Source organism: Solanum dulcamara, chromosome 2 (genome assembly GCF_947179165.1).
Source record: "Solanum dulcamara chromosome 2, daSolDulc1.2, whole genome shotgun sequence".
Lineage (NCBI taxonomy): Eukaryota > Viridiplantae > Streptophyta > Magnoliopsida > Solanales > Solanaceae > Solanum > Solanum dulcamara.
In genome coordinates this window covers 43,187,496-43,203,950 of record NC_077238.1, presented here as the reverse complement: position 1 = coordinate 43,203,950, position 16,455 = coordinate 43,187,496, and positions in this window count along the sequence as shown.

Below are 16,455 nucleotides of genomic sequence, written 5' to 3'. Positions count from 1 at the left end.
AATATTTTTATGTACTAGAAATCGATTGGCAATTTTCATGACTTAAATTATTGAATAGTTATCTTTCATATTATTGACTACAAATGAATCTTTGTATACGAATTTATATGTATTGATGGTGTTCTTAAGTTGAATTTTATTGAGAGTATGGATTCATGTATTCTTTTACATGGATCCAAGATGAGATTTATTTTGTCATAATTGTCTTGAGGTTGAGATTGATTGTTTTGTGTGTATACATTGGTTGGGATGAAAAGAATGAATTGGGGTAGTTATGAATGTGAAAGGCATAAAAAAGGAACGAAACCTTGATAGAGTTAGAATGTCCTTTTGTCTCTAGAAATTGAACATAAAATTAAATAAGGATTTTGAAGTAGATATGTGAATGATGATATTTGATGATGATGTGATGATGATGCTTGATGATGATGTGAATGATGATATTTAATGATGATGTGAATGAAGAGGTTATGTTGATGAAGATGTTGTGTGATAAAGTGGATTGGAGTCTAATGTGATTATGTGATATGTGATTTGCATAATTTGATTTGATTGGAGTCTTATGAATATTTTGAAAATAAATGATCTTTTGAGAAGGAATTTTAAATAAATGATTTGTGAACATTTTTGCATAAACTATTTATACACTATTTTGAGTTTAAAGAGTGATTATTTTCATCTATGATTTAACAAGAGTTTAAGCATGAGTTGAGTTTGAGAAGTCTTTTAATTATTTTTGAACATGAGTATTTTGAGTATAAACGAGTTGAGTATTTTTACATAAAAATATCTATTTTGAGTTTGAGTTGAGGAGTTGAGATGGTATCGAATTCAAAAAGAAGAGTTTGATGATTGAAATGAGTTGATTATGAAAGAAGGTCTATGAGACCAGATAGATTGAGTTTTGAAAAGAGTCCAATGAGACGAAATGAGTTGATTTGAAACTAAGTCCTAAGAGACTAAATGAGTATTTTGAATATTTTACTCACTTGATATATATGTGCATATTGAGTCTTGAGAGGAGTATCGAGCACTGAATTAGGTAAGAGTATAGTCCATACTCGAATCCCATAAACTACGCCGCCAACGTAGGAATGGATTGAACCATTAAAGTCGGATGCTTCCTATGGGATCGAACCGTTAAAGTCGGATGTTTCCCATTTTATTGTCCTGAAATGATAGGACTTGACTGATCGATGGAATCCATGATTGGTTGATTCGTTCATGCCCTGGCAAGGTATGGACGGACGTGGCAACGACGTGGCTCATTGTGCATCACCTACTTATAGGCGGTGGAATTGTTGTCGGTTAGAGAAACTCCCAAATTGAGTGAATTGTGTATGATTTGATTGGTTTGATTGAGCTTGTTGATATTTGAGTTGGATTATATAACATTACATAATTTAATTTGCATATCTATTGAATTGAGTTCTTTGACTTTATGGTGGAGTTGATTGCATATGATTGGATTGGATTATATGTGATTAGATAGTGTACGATTGGATTAGATTGGATTAGATGATATGTGATTGGGTTGAATAGAATAATATGTGATTGGATCGAATAGAATGGTATGTGATTGGATGAGATTGAATTATAAATGATTTGATTGAACTGTATTGTACATGATTGATTTGGATTGTATGGTATGTGGTTGGTCTTTGTCTAAAAATATATTCTTACTTTAGACTTATGACACTTTGATTGAGTCTCTCTTATCTTTCTAATTTTGAGATATTTGAACCAACGTTATTCTTCCTTGAGGTATGTTTCATTCTGCCATATTACATACTCGTACATTCCATGTACTGACATCCATTTGGACCTGCATCATTTCATGATACAGAGACAGGTTTAAGAGATCGTCAATAGGAGCACCATTGAGGATCTATACACACTCAGTGTATTGGTGAGTCCTTCCCTACATTCGGAGGACACCACTTATGTTATTCTTGCATCGAGTTAGCCCTTTTCATTTTGATTTGAGGTAGCCATGAACATGTCATTGGCACCAATTAGATAGTAGTAATAGAGGCTTTATAGACTAGATAGTGATGGGTCGATTGAGTATTTTCTTTCCTTGAATTATTCTTGTCAAAGTATTTTAATGACAAATATTGGAGTTGATTTGTTGGCCCATGGCCTTTTTTTCTTGAGTTAGATCGTTGATTTGGATTGGCCGCTAAATGATTTTGTTATTTTAAACTTTCTGCTGATTGATTGATAGTGAATGGATGTGTGATTGAACCAAGTGGTTCGCTTGGGGACCAGCAATGGTCTTCGAGTGCCGGTCACGTCTAGGGTATCCTCTCGGGGTGTGACAATGGTACCCGGAATACCATCACTGATTGTAGACCTAATTGTCTTATAAATCAAGGTTCATTAGTAGGATGGTAAATGGGGTATGCAACCATGATGATATTATAAATCAAAGGTTTTAATGAACTATTCCACTGATTGATGTTTTAATGTTAAAGTTATATAATGCTTATGCTATATTGACGTTCAAACGCTATTCCGTGGGATTTGACCTAGCACCGAATGTAGCATATAGATGGGGAATTGATTGAAGGAGTTCTTAAGTAAAGCCTCATATTGCATTAACTATATGCCACTATAGGAGCCCTTGTCGGCTAGGCATTTGTAGCCATCAAATGTTAAAGTTAAAGTTAAAGAATGTTTAAAGTTGATCAAAGTTCTACTTGGCAAGTAGTCTCCCTATGCCAAGGTAGGGGAATATGTTGGATTCCATGTAGTAGCTCGAATGGTCTTAAATGTCGGTTATGGTCACTTCCCCATAAAATAAATGTTTTAAGGTTTCATATGATGATGTCTCATGCATGCATTCACTTATGCATATTGGTTACTCATCTCTCTCTCTTATGTTCTTCATTTCATAGCATACTCACATACTTAGTACATTCAAAGTACTAAGGTATACTTTTGCCTACATGATATCACCATGTAAGGACCGACATCGCTCCTCACTCTCCTCTCCGTGGCTAAGTTGATCGTTGAAGGCTACCACTTTGGTGAGTTCCCATATTCCGAGAATGGCACTCCTATCTTATCTAGCTTATGTTATGTTTATACTCTTACGTTGAGTTTTGGTATTTTTGACTAAATCTTGAGGGTGAGCTAGGGGCATGTCTTAGCCCCCGTCAAGTCTTAAATGTAGAGGGTATGGTTGAACATAGAAAAAGATGCTATGTTGTCTTTGACTCTTATTAAATATGAAGGCCCTTAGTCCCTATATCCCTTATGTTTTCGCTTGATTTGTTTATCATTACTAATGAAATGCTTAATGAATGCTAATAGGCTTGGGTAAGGTACCTCCGAGTGTCTTATTTGCCGTATCACGTCTAGGTCCTAGGCTTGGGTCATGACACTAAGGCTCATACCGAGAATAAGAACCAAGAATTTAGGAATCAAACTAACCCGCCACATACAATCCAAATCACAAGTAATTATACTAAACAATACCTCATGGAACTCAATCAAAAGGAAGAAGACTGTAGCCTACCTCGAAGCCGAACACGCATGCTCTAAGTCTAATTTTTGATAGCTTTTTGCTCCAAAAATTACTCCTAATTCCTCTACGCTATAAAAATATTGATCACCTCATCAATATGAATGTTTTGACACTAAAATCGTATTTTTCGGAGACAGACCCAAAATTGGGTCAAAAATGGAGTTATGGGACCCACCATGAGAATTCCAAAAACGACTCCGTGAAAATATTCTAAACACATTATTGAACTTGTACCCTAAAATGGGGCATAAACCAATGCTCAAAATGACTTAAATCAGCCCAACATTTAGAATCACCATTAAAGCCCTAAACTAAGGTTGGGCAATGCTTTGGGGCGGAAATTACCCTACCACGATGCCTTCAGAAGCTCCCAAACACTCCCACACGTACCCACGATCAATATCAATATACAAAACTTGGAATCTCAAGAAAAGGAGCTCCTTAGCTCCTAAAATAAAAGAAGGAAAATGGGGGTCGGGGCTGGTTCGCGTCTGGTCTTAAATTAAAATACCAAACACACAATGCATCGCGATCGCGGCGATGGACATCGCGATCGCAAAGGTTATTTAACCAGTACATCATGATCGCGACCACAAGCATCACGAATGTAAAGTTCTAGGAGATAGGGCTTCACGTTCGCAACTCTTATGGATCGCGAACGTGATGAGCAATGGTGCTTGCACCAGCTCAAATTTGACATTTGAAAAGCTCTGATGGGGTGATCGGGATTCAGTTGGAATCTCGTGCATGCAAATAGACTATGTTATCCCACCAAATTCGACATTCTGGATTCAATGGTGGAGTTGAAATTTCCATCAGAGGTCATCTTGACAAAATGTGGGTCCCACACCCAAGCATGATTTTTAACAAATGTATAAGGAGGCTCGAAATGAGACTGAGAGCCTCGGGAAATGAACGAAAGGTTGTTCTAGACCAAAATTGATATTTTAGAGATAACCGCGTAGACGAAATTTTATTCCGAGCATGTTTACCAAGAATGTTGATCAAAGTCAACCTTAGGCCAAAATTTATAGACTAAATCACCAAGTAGCCCAAAACTCGCATCGATTGCTCCAATGGTCGTGTCGACCATGATATGAGCCTAATTTTGTCATTATAGAGCTGATGGAACTTTTAGAATTCCATTTTGAGGTCATCGTTTTAGAGTTTTGACCAATGTCAACCATTCAAACTCCAAGAGCTCCAAAATAGGGAAACATGCATAAAACGCAAACAAACGACTAGGCGAATGAATTGTTAGTGCCAAAAAGTCATAAATGGCTTGGGGTCGCTATAGAAAAGCTCTAAATGCTGAAAAAATCCAAAAGGATGAAACAACATTCACTTCTAAAAGGACTTTGAACCTTGAAAGTCAAAGGATAGAAAGGAACACAAGGGCACAAAAATATTAGAAAGCTAGGTCCGCAAGCCCCTCCAGACCTACAGGTACCTACTCGAGTCGGGAAACGCCAATCCATAACTAAAGCTAAGAGAAAACTCCCAAATTCACTTTTCTTCTTCATAACTCAACCCTACTTCCAATTTCTCTTTTTGATACAGACTTCCCCTTAACAAGAACAAACTCATCTGAACGCAATAGACTAGCCCAAGATAAACCAAAACCACACATCTCAGAATAAGACCGAGAGCCTCGGGAAATGAACGAAAGATTGTTCTAGACCAAACTTGATATTTTAGAGATAATCACGCTGACAGAATTTTATTCCGAGCATGTTTACCAAGAATGTTGATCAAAGTCAACCTTAGGTCAAAATTCATAGACTAAATCACCAAGTGGCCCCAAACTCACACCGATTGCCCCGATAGTCGTGTCGACCATGATACGAGCCTAATTTGGCCATTCTAGAGCCAATGGAACTTTTAGAATTCCATTTTGAGGTCATTTTTTTAGAGTTTTGACCAATGTCAACCATTCAAACTGCAAGAGCTCTAAAATAGGGAAACATGCATAAAATGCAAACGAATGACTAGGCGACTGGATTGTCAGTGCCAAAAAGTCATAAATGGCTTGGGGTTGCTATAGAAAAGCTCTAAATACTGAAAAGATCGAAAATGATGAAACAACATTCACTTCTAAAAGGACTTTGATCCTCGAAAGTCAAAGAATAGAAAGGAACCCAAGGGCACAAAAATATTAGAAAGCTAGGCCCGCAAGCTCCTCCAGACCTACAGGTACCTACTCGAGTTGGGCAACGCCAATCCATAACTAAAGCTAAGAGAAAACTCCCAAATTCACTTTTCTTCTTCATAACTCAACCCTACTTCTAATTTTTCTCTTTTGATACTGACTTCCCCTCAACAAGAACAAACTCATCTGAACGCAACAGACTAACCCGATATAAACCAAAACCACACATCTCAGAATGAGACCGGGAGCCTCGGGAAATGAACGAAAGGTTGTTCTAGATCAAACTTGATATTTTGGAGATAACCGTACTGACGAAATTTTATTCCGAGCATGTTTACCAAGAATGTTGATCTAAGTCAACCTTAGGCTAAAATTCATAGACTAAATCACCAAGTGGCCCCAAACTCGCACCGATTGCCCCGATGGTCGTGTCGACCATGATACGAGCCTAATTTGGCCATTCTAGAGCCGATGGAACTTTTAGAATTCCATTTTGAGGTCATTGTTTTAGAGTTTTGACCAATGTCAATCATTCAAACTCCAAGAGCTCCAAAATAGGGAAACATGCATAAAATGCAAATGAATGACTAGGTGACTGAATTGTCAGTGCCAAAAAGTCATACATGACTTGGGGTCACTACAGAAAAGCTCTAAATGCTGAAAAGATCAAAAAGGATAAAAAAACATTCACTTCTAAAAGGACTTTGATCCTCGAAAGTCAAAGGATAGAAAGGAACCCAAGGGCACAAAAATATTAGAAAGCTAGGCCCGCAGGTACCTACTCGAGTCGGGCAACGCCAATCCATAACTAAAGCTAAGAGAAAACTCCCAAATTCACTTTTCTTCTTCATAACTCAACCCTACTTCCAATTTTTCTCTTCTGATACTGACTTCCCCTCAACAAGAACAAACTCATATGAACGCAACAGAATAACCCGAGATAAACTAAAACCACACAGATATCTCAGAATTAGGCAACCCATAGACAAAAAAAGATGTCAAATAACTCCTAAGTCGAATTATTTGCTTTATACTCCATATTCAAGACACTTTAGTCATGATGGGTATCTTACCCATCCTGAACCACAGTAACAATTCCTCGCACCATCTGAACACTACCCAAATAACTACAAAGGAAATGCAACTACCACCTGGGCAACGAAGAGCGGTAAGAACTCAAAATAAGCAACTCTACCCAGGGCACAAACCCAAAGTTCTAACCCAATGACTCCTAACACCAATAACTTTAGTTTGAAATCTCCTTCAAAACTGAAAACTCTAAGGGACAACCAAATCCACGGGTGGAAAGAAAAGTTGCACTTAGACCAACTCCTATGTCACTCTGCTACCAACAGGACTTCTAGAAAATCAAACTAATATGGGAATCTAACCCTAAAGCAAATGAAACAAATCCATGAGTCCATGAGCACTCCACGGGTGCAAATTTGAGTCAACCCTTCCAAAATAGGAGAAAAACTGATTCAATATGCAGTTAACAACATATCAAACCTGCTAAAAGTGGCCTAAGACAACTAAACTGCTGCAACAAATACCACATGTCGACCCGCCAGTGCAAGTCTGAGATAACCACTCAAACTCAAGAAAAGCTAAGCCTACAGGTAGCGAAGAGATAGATCAACCCACCAAAAATGACTCAAATGAAGCTGAACCATCGCAAGGTACACCACAAGGAGCACTACCAGCTAACCATAATAACACACGCGAACCTTGTACCCTTACCAAGAAACCAAGAGATAATTCCACGAATTACTTTGACTCTATCCTGAAGGAGAGTCATTTGAGAAGTTCCATTCGAGCATGGAAGCCAAAGTCTGAGCACACCACAACAAAAGACCCAAATTAACAATCTGACTCTTTGAACCATTGACACATCCGCTGTAGATTATCGATAGTACTAAGGCAAACCACCGAATTACCGAGATTGAAAGTAGTTCTGGTTGTAAGGTAAAAACGCCTGTGACTAAAATTTCCAAAATACATTGACTAACCACCTAAAAATACATAAGTCACAAGAGCACACCAAGGCAATTCTGGTAATCAAGACTTATTAATATGAATGCTCTCTCTCCATAATCATCCCCTCCCATACTTGTTGGTCGGTTACAAGTATAAGAAGACCACCATTTCCATGAATCCAATAGAACCCTGTTTATATGATGCTTCAAGCTAAAACATCACCACACTTAGAATGAACAAGGAGAAATTTCATTTTTCAGCCTTCCCAACTCAACATTGCCATCTAATACCACAACATACAACTAGCTGAACCAATAACTTAACCATCAAACTTACTATGAAAACACAACCCAACCAAATCCAAAGGGCAAACCTAAACTTCGCCACCTTAAGAACTAAGAATATGAAATCAAAACAAGAAAGAATCAACAAACAAAATCCACAGTAGACTACAAAGGCCATAACTACCGACACACCCTTCTCTCGGCAACAACCTCATACCAACTAAGCACACTAGGGGGAAAGCTATGAAGGGTAAAAGACAAATCAAGGAAACTATAGGATGGCTAAACAGGAATCCCCTGAAGTAATCAATTTAGCTCAATATCCACAAGGTATAACTCTACCACTACTACCATATAACAGTAAAAAAAAATATGATCCACTATTAAAACAAATCACCTAGGAAAGATAAACACATACACATAGTTTCAAGTAAAGCTATCATAGCAAATAATAGGCAAGTAATCAAGTCAAGGAAGCATGACCACATAAGTCCAAGTAAAGTAATCACCAAAATTGCATGTTGAATCTAACAAGAGAATTAATCACGATAGGTATGAAAACCCTAATAGCCAAGCACTACAAGCAAGGAAGGTCCTAGAAATAAAATTTACGCAAATCTGATTGATACTTGGAGCCTCATCCTCTGTCTAACCTGCAGAAGCATGGGATGGAATATGTCTAGCCCCAAATTGAACACCTGTACCACTAACTGAAACACTTGGGTCACTACCTCTAATTGACTGTCCCTAAGCCCTATGAACCCGATCCTACCGAGCTTGTCGCCTGCGATGTATGACTGTAGGACACTCCCTAGATGGATGCCTAACCTCATCGTACGTGTAGCAGTTTACACCAAATGCAGCCCACTAAGATGCCTAGATAGCAAACCTGAGATCTGTCATAAACTCTATCCACTGTGGGTATCATAATATACCATAGGACTGGATGGAACTTGAGGTGCTCTCTCCATGGGTCTTGTAGGTCTAAAGGAAGGTTGACCCTTACTAGGATGATGCCTACCTCAGGGCGAGATGTTACCTCTGTTGCGCTGATGGAGGGATCTCCTATCTCCACCTCTATAAGTCTCCATACATACATGCTCCATAAACCTCACATAACTAACCACCTGGGGAAAAGTAGACCCTACAATTATCAACTGATATGATACTAGGTGGAGCAGTAAAATCAATCCCTCAATAAATTGCTGAGTCATGTATCGCTCCATAGGGAGCAGTGTAAGAGCATGCCCTGTCCATTCTAGAAACTCTATCACATACTCAGAGACCGACAAAGAGCCTTGCTGAAAACCTACAAGTCCAACCCTAGCCTGCGTACCACTTGGAGCACCCAAAACTACTACTACTTGTGGTGTATGTTCATCCAAATGCAAAATATCATATGCTGGATCCAAAGGAGATAAGATGGTCATAGATATTTTCAAAGCCTGAGTAGTATATGATGATTCTCTAGCCATGCCCGTCGGAAAGCTCATACTATCCATCTAAGGAGGAATGAATTCCAAAAAAGTATTTAAAGGTTGATCAAAGAAATTTCACATGATAAGGAATCAAGAATAGAATTTTCCTAAAATACCTTATAGCCTCCTGAAGATAGGATATGGATGCCTCTGCACTGATCCACAAGACTCTACTAGGCACTTGTTCTTATACCGACGATACCAGCAAACCTAAGCTCTGATATCACTCTATCACGACCCGATTTCTCAAGTTATGATGACACTTACTATCAACCCACCAGTAGGTAAGCCTAATCCAACAGTCTGAAACCATAGGCAATGCATAATCACAAACGAAAGAAGAGAAATGAATAATAATGATAAGAGAAAAATAATAATAAAAATATAATAAGATAACCCCCAAGACCTAGTATCAGCCAATAGTCGAGCTACTAAACTAAATAAGCACGTACAACATTAACATAGATACCATAATAGTAATAGTAATATAAACTGTCTTCGAATACAAAATAAAGACTAGTGCAAGTCCAACATAGAAAGAGATAGGAAAATCTGAACGATAAGAGCTCACCCAAGTCTCTAAATACAAATAACCTGCTCCGCACGATGTCCGAATTAGTAGTGAAAACCTAAATTATGATCTGGAGGGTGCAGAAGTGTAGTATGAGTACCAACAAGTGGTACTTAGTAGGCAGCGACTGACTGAGCTCCAAAGATAAAGCAAGTATAAAGAACATATAGGCAAGGAGTATATATCACAAGTAACTACAAGAATAATTTAGAAGCTTGCAATAAGAAGCATCAGACATAGGAAAAAAGGAAAAGATAGGAAACAACAAGGAAACCAAGGATATACCGGGTGGCACCAGCCCAAGACCTAAACCCTTTATACCGCCATAAGTTTGCAAATAGTAAGACAATACCTTCCGAGCCCCTGTGTTCCCAGAAAGTTCACTCACAAACAGGTAAATCTGCACGACATCCCATACTATGGATAGGTACAAACAACTATGCTGGTGATAGGCAATGCATATATGAATAAGAGTTAGCCAAATAAACCAGTAGTACCATCAGTGCCAAGTGCCTCATACCAAGATATATACACCTACTTCTAGTCCCAGCCAAGATATAGGACTCATGCTCCTCTATGTGATCGCCATGGGGGGCTCTGGAATACCCTTATATACTTGCTTGGTCCTAATCCATGTCTTACATCAATATGTATATCTGATCATCAAAGTCTGCTCCATCACAATGACTGGAGATAAAAAGTCAAATCAGTATAAAAAGGGTCAAAAATCTCTACAATCGGGATAGTGTCATAAAATTAGCGCATTCTCGATGCCTCCAGTCTACTGAAAATAGTAGTAATAAAGGTAGTATGACCCCCATTTGAAAATTAGTATAAAATAGTTTGGGTTACAACCCAGCTTCCTCAAATCAATTCCATGAACTAATGTATACAACGGGGTTGACTACATCTGTGAGAAAACAATAATCTGATATAATGCATGCCATCACCAGAACCCAAACTACATGCATAATCACATACAATAATGATGTAACAAGCACCTTACCCTCTAGAGCATGAAAAATTAGGCTAATAATTATAACCAACCTCCAATTAAGGCCTAAAGCTCAACTCTACTCCTCTAACTCAATCACAAGGCCCAAAATAGAACTCAACCCTAACTGGGTAACAAAGAGGAGGAAATGAGGAAATAGGTGCTCAACTAGTTAATCAATACCTCCAGATCAACCTGGGAATATAACCTCGAGATTTTGAACATAGCTAGCCCTGCCAAACGACAAAGGAAAGCATAGGGGATTCTAGCTCTAAATCCAGAAATGGGATCCAACAGTAATTCACAAGCCTAATTGAGTGGAAAGCCCTACACCAAGGTTTCAAAATAGATGTTACAGTTAGGAAGGACACTAAGTCTTAGAAATTCCTTCCAACCATGGCTACCTTAACTAAGGATCAACTCAAACCCAATTCTAAGGCATAAATCCGCCAACCACCAGAAAGATCAATCAAGTCACCTAAAATGGGTTAATCAAGGCCAAACTAAGGCGTAATCAATAATCTTACCCACTAGAATGGAAGTTTCATAAAGGCAACCTAGCCTAAGGCTCATATCGGGACTAATAACCAAGAATTTAGGAATCAACCTAACCCACCACATACAATCCAAACTACAAGTAATTTATAATAAACAATACCTCATGGAACTCAATCAAAATAAAAGAGACCGTAGCCTACCTTAAAGTCGAACACCCGCGTTCCAAGTCTACTTTTCGATTGCTTTTTGCTCAAAAAATGACTCCAAATGCCTCCACTCTATAAAAATATTGATCACCTCATCAATACAAACCTTTTGACAATAAAATTGTATTTTTTGGAGATGACCCAAAATTGGGTCAAAAATGGGATTATGGGACCCGTAATGGGAATCCCAAAAACAACTCTGTGAAAATGTTCTAAACATATTATTGAGCTTGTACCCCAAAATGAGGCACAAATTAATGCTCAAAACGACCTAAATCAGCCAAACATTTAGAATCACCATTAAATCCCTAAACTAAGCTTGGCTAGCCCCTTTGGGTGGAAATTACCTTACTACAATGCCCTCGAAGATCTCCGAACACTCCCACACGTAACTATAATCAATACTAACCCACCGAACTTAGAATCACTAAAAATGGAGCTCCCTAGCTCCCAAAATTGAAGAAGGAAAATGGAGATCGGGGCTGGTTCACGTCTGGTCTTAAATTAAAAGACTAGTCAAACAAATACATTGTGATCGAGGCCTTGGACCTTGTAATTGTGAATGTCATTAAACTAGTACATCGCGATCGCGACCACAAGCCTTGCAAATGCAAAAGTCTTAGAGACAGGGCTTCGCGATCGTGACTCCCATGGATCGCGAATGCGATGAGAAATGGTGCTTGAACCAACTCAAACTTGAGCTTTGAAAATCTCCGATGGGGTGCTTGATATTCGTTCAAAATCTCGTGCACACAAATAGACTATGCTACCCCACCAAATTCGATGTTATGGACTCAATGGCGCAGTTGAAATTTTCATTTGAGGTCGTCTCAATAAAATGTGGCTCCCACACCTAAGCATAATTTTTGCCTATTTTTCAAATAGGCTCTAAATGAGACCGACAGCCTCGACAAATGAATGAAAGGTCATTCTAGACCAAACTCGACATTTCGGAGCTAACTGCGCTGATGAAATTTCAATTCAAGCGTGTTTAGCAAGAATATTGACCAAAGTCAACCTTAGGCCAAAATTCAAAGACTAAAGTGCCAAGTGGACCTAAGCTCGCTTCGATTGCCTCAATACTCTTACCGACCTTGCTATTAGCCTAATTTGTCCATTGTAGAGCTGATGCAACCATCAGAATTCTATTCTGAGGTCGTTTTACTAAAGTTTTGACCGAAGTCAACCATTAAAACTCTAAGAGCTCCAAAACATGGAAATGGGCATAAAACCCAAATGAACAACTAGACAACCAAATTGTCAGTGCCAGCAAGTCATAAATGAGTTTGGTTCGCTATAATAAATCTCTAAATGCTGCAAAAATTGAAAAAGATGAAAATGACTTTGAGGGTCATTACACCAAGGGCCCGCGTCGTGGAGAGTAATTGCTTCTGCACTAAATATCAGCTGAAATGCTGGTTTTCACCAAGTTCAAATACTCAGACGGGGTGCTCAAAATTTATTTAAAATCCCGTGCATGTAAATGTGATATGCTACCCCACCAAATTCAATTTTTTAGACTAAATGAGGCATTTGAAATTTTCATACAAGGTCATTTTTTAAAAAAATGGATCCCACACCCAAGTGCTATTTTAAGTCTAATTCCACAAAGGGCTTCGAGATTAGATCGAAAGACTCAGAGAGCGATTTTTTTTTAAAAAATAAACAAAAAAAAAGAATCATTGGTAGGAAGCCAAGTGAACATTCCTGGGTGATTGAAGATAGGTAGGCGCAGTGAATCGGCAATTAAGGGCCTTTCTAGACTAAATTTGATATTTCAGAGCTACCTGCACTAATGAAATTTTCATCCAAGTGTGTTCCAAGAATGTTGACCAAAGTCAACTATAGGCCAAATTTCAAACGCAAAAGTGGCAAATGATCCCAAAATTGTACTAATTGCCTCAATACTCATGCAGACCATGCTACTAGCCTAATTTGACCATTTTAGAGCTGATGGATCACTCTAAATTCTTTCCTGAGGTCGTTTACTTAAAGTTATGACCAAAGTAAACTCTTTAAGTTATAAAAACTCCAAAATAAGGAAATGAGCCTTCAACCCAAATGAAATCCGGTGATCGAACAGTCAGTGCCAGTAAGTAATAAATGACTTGGGGTTTCTATAGGAAAGATCCAAAAGCTGAAAAGGTTGGAAGATGAAAAAATAACCTGAAGGGTCAGTATAACAACCCATTCTGAGTCCACCTAGCGTAGAGCTGAAGCCAAATCCCTCATTTAGATGTATTAACTAAGATGACCCATTACTCATGCGTACTAGATCCATTAGAAGACCACCTTGTGTTTAATTGACCCGTGGTCAATAAAAGTCAATCATCCTAATTATTTGTTAAATTTGAATGATATGTATATCGAGTTGTATGTACCATTGTTCCTCGGGTTTAGAATTTTATCATTTGTAGTTTAGTTTTTCTTTTTTCTTGTAATTTAGGAATGATCTTCATCTGAAAGGCATTCAGAAATTTCAAGAAGAAAAAGGGGAGATCTCTTTCATGGAAGCTTAGTTTAGGATTGTATCCTTGCTTGGGACTGATATTTATTTGATACCCTTTTCCTTATTATGTATCCCCATTTTTTTTACTCCTAAAAGTTTGTATAAATATATTATTTGGAGGCAATGGATCATTTCACAAACACCATACACATTCTTCAGTCGTTAGGTTTACCTTTGGTGTAAAGGGTTACATGTATGCCAGGATTCGTTATATATATTATTTGTGTATTAAATCTTACATAATTTGTTTCATCCAAGTTTATTTAATTTTTTGTTTAATACATATGTATCGCTTCAAAAATGATTTAATCATTATTCCATTCCATTTGTATTAATTGATGGTGAATGCATTCTATTCATATCTCCCTTTTGCCAATCGCAACTCTTTGAACTATGTTTGACTTGATTCCTACTTCAACGGAATATGTAGGTGCCATAATAGCTCGGTCATATTTTCCATAAGCTCTCTATTCTTTTATAACGGAAACTGGGGCAAATATTTTGAGAGGGTCTCAAAAATTCCACAAGGAAGGCATTTGTTACAAGATTGAATACCAGAGTTTGTTGAAACTGAAACAAGGGCAAAATGTTGTGGAAAGTCCTCAAAGATTGCTTCAAGATTGCACTCCGACACTCGAAGCCCCACTTTGAGTTTGTCTATACTTATGTATTAATTGTTGTACATGATGTTATGTTCAATTGATATTTTTAATTTTTTTGTCTTACATACCTTTTAAAAATATATATTTTTGCATGACATTTCTTATATTTGGGTAATTTTCCCTTCAATATGACCCATTGGTTTTTCATTCCCGTTATTTTTTCATTAAAAAATACATTTGTCGTTCAAAACATATGTCTTATACCATATCCGCTTGAATTATGCACACTTGATTCTCATTTCAATGAGATACGTTGGTATCCCTCTTAGGATTTGATATTCTTTATTAAAAACTTTTCAAAAAATTGTGTTTTCTATTGTTAGAATCATATTTTTGACTTAGTTAGTGCCAATACAATTAGAGTGTGCATATGAAAAGAATAATTAGTACAATGGAGAAGATTGAGTTCATGGTAAATCGTAGATTCTTTTGGTACCTCTCAATCATACTTTTGTTACACATGAAAATATTCTCTTGCATGCATTCAAGATAAGAACAAAGCCAGCTTCGCTATATCATGTGCATTGTGCCGTGGGTTTTGAATTAAATTCAATTGTGTTGCATTATTGATCTAGAACTTGGCCAGAATGCCATTGAGGAGAAATTATGAGTAATGTTTGATTTGAAAAATGACCATAGGCCTTCTTTGACCCGTTTGTGCCATTTTAAAGTCTTTCAAATGACATTAATCCTTATATGTCCCTATTTTGAGACTCAAGCCTTTTATTTGGACAATCACATTTTAGCCTATACCCTTTTTGAGTGCTTATATGTACTATCCCTCTCTTGGCCTGACCTTTTCGAGTGTACTGAAGATGTGTCAGGTACAAAAGAAGATTCAAAGTTTAAAGTTATCAAAGACAAAAATTGGAAAGTCCTTCAAAGTTTAAGATGCAAAAATGCTTCAAATGTAAACAAGGTTGAAAATTTCTCACAAGTTTAGGCAAGGAAAATTACAACAAAAGAAGAAGAACACTCCAAATATAAAGGAGAAACTTCAAAAGATCATGAGAAGGGGAAAAAAGTTCAGACAAGTTAAGATTCAAAAGAAGTCAAAAAGTATACAAAAAAGGGACAACTAAAAGGATCAAGCGCTAAATGCATAAAAAACGTTGAAAGCACAAATCCAGCGCAATGCTCAAGAAGGAATTAAGTCACTTTTATCCCAAATGACTACCCTACCCTTCCCTAAGACTATATTACAAGTCGATAACAAGCCCTACATGATTTCATTTCAAATGTTCTCACATTAGTGGAAATTTAGATTAAGGCCAAGCCTATGGTATGACAAATTGCATGCATTGAACATTCTTTTGAGTGTGAGTGTACTTCACAAAATGTCCTCAAATCAAAATATTCTTAATGTGCGCAAATTGGGACTTTTCTTTGGGTGAGGTCACTTGAAGCGTGATGTTAGGTTTAGTTTAAAGCCTTTGTTTGAAGCAAGATGAGAAAATATTGTTATCATTTAAGTACATTTGAGGTACCATTTGAAGCTATAGTAATTAGCACAAAGTCAATCTCGGTTAAATGGGAAAGCCTTATGAGAATTTTCTATGCAAAACTAATTAGTAGAGCTACTGTAGTCAAAATAT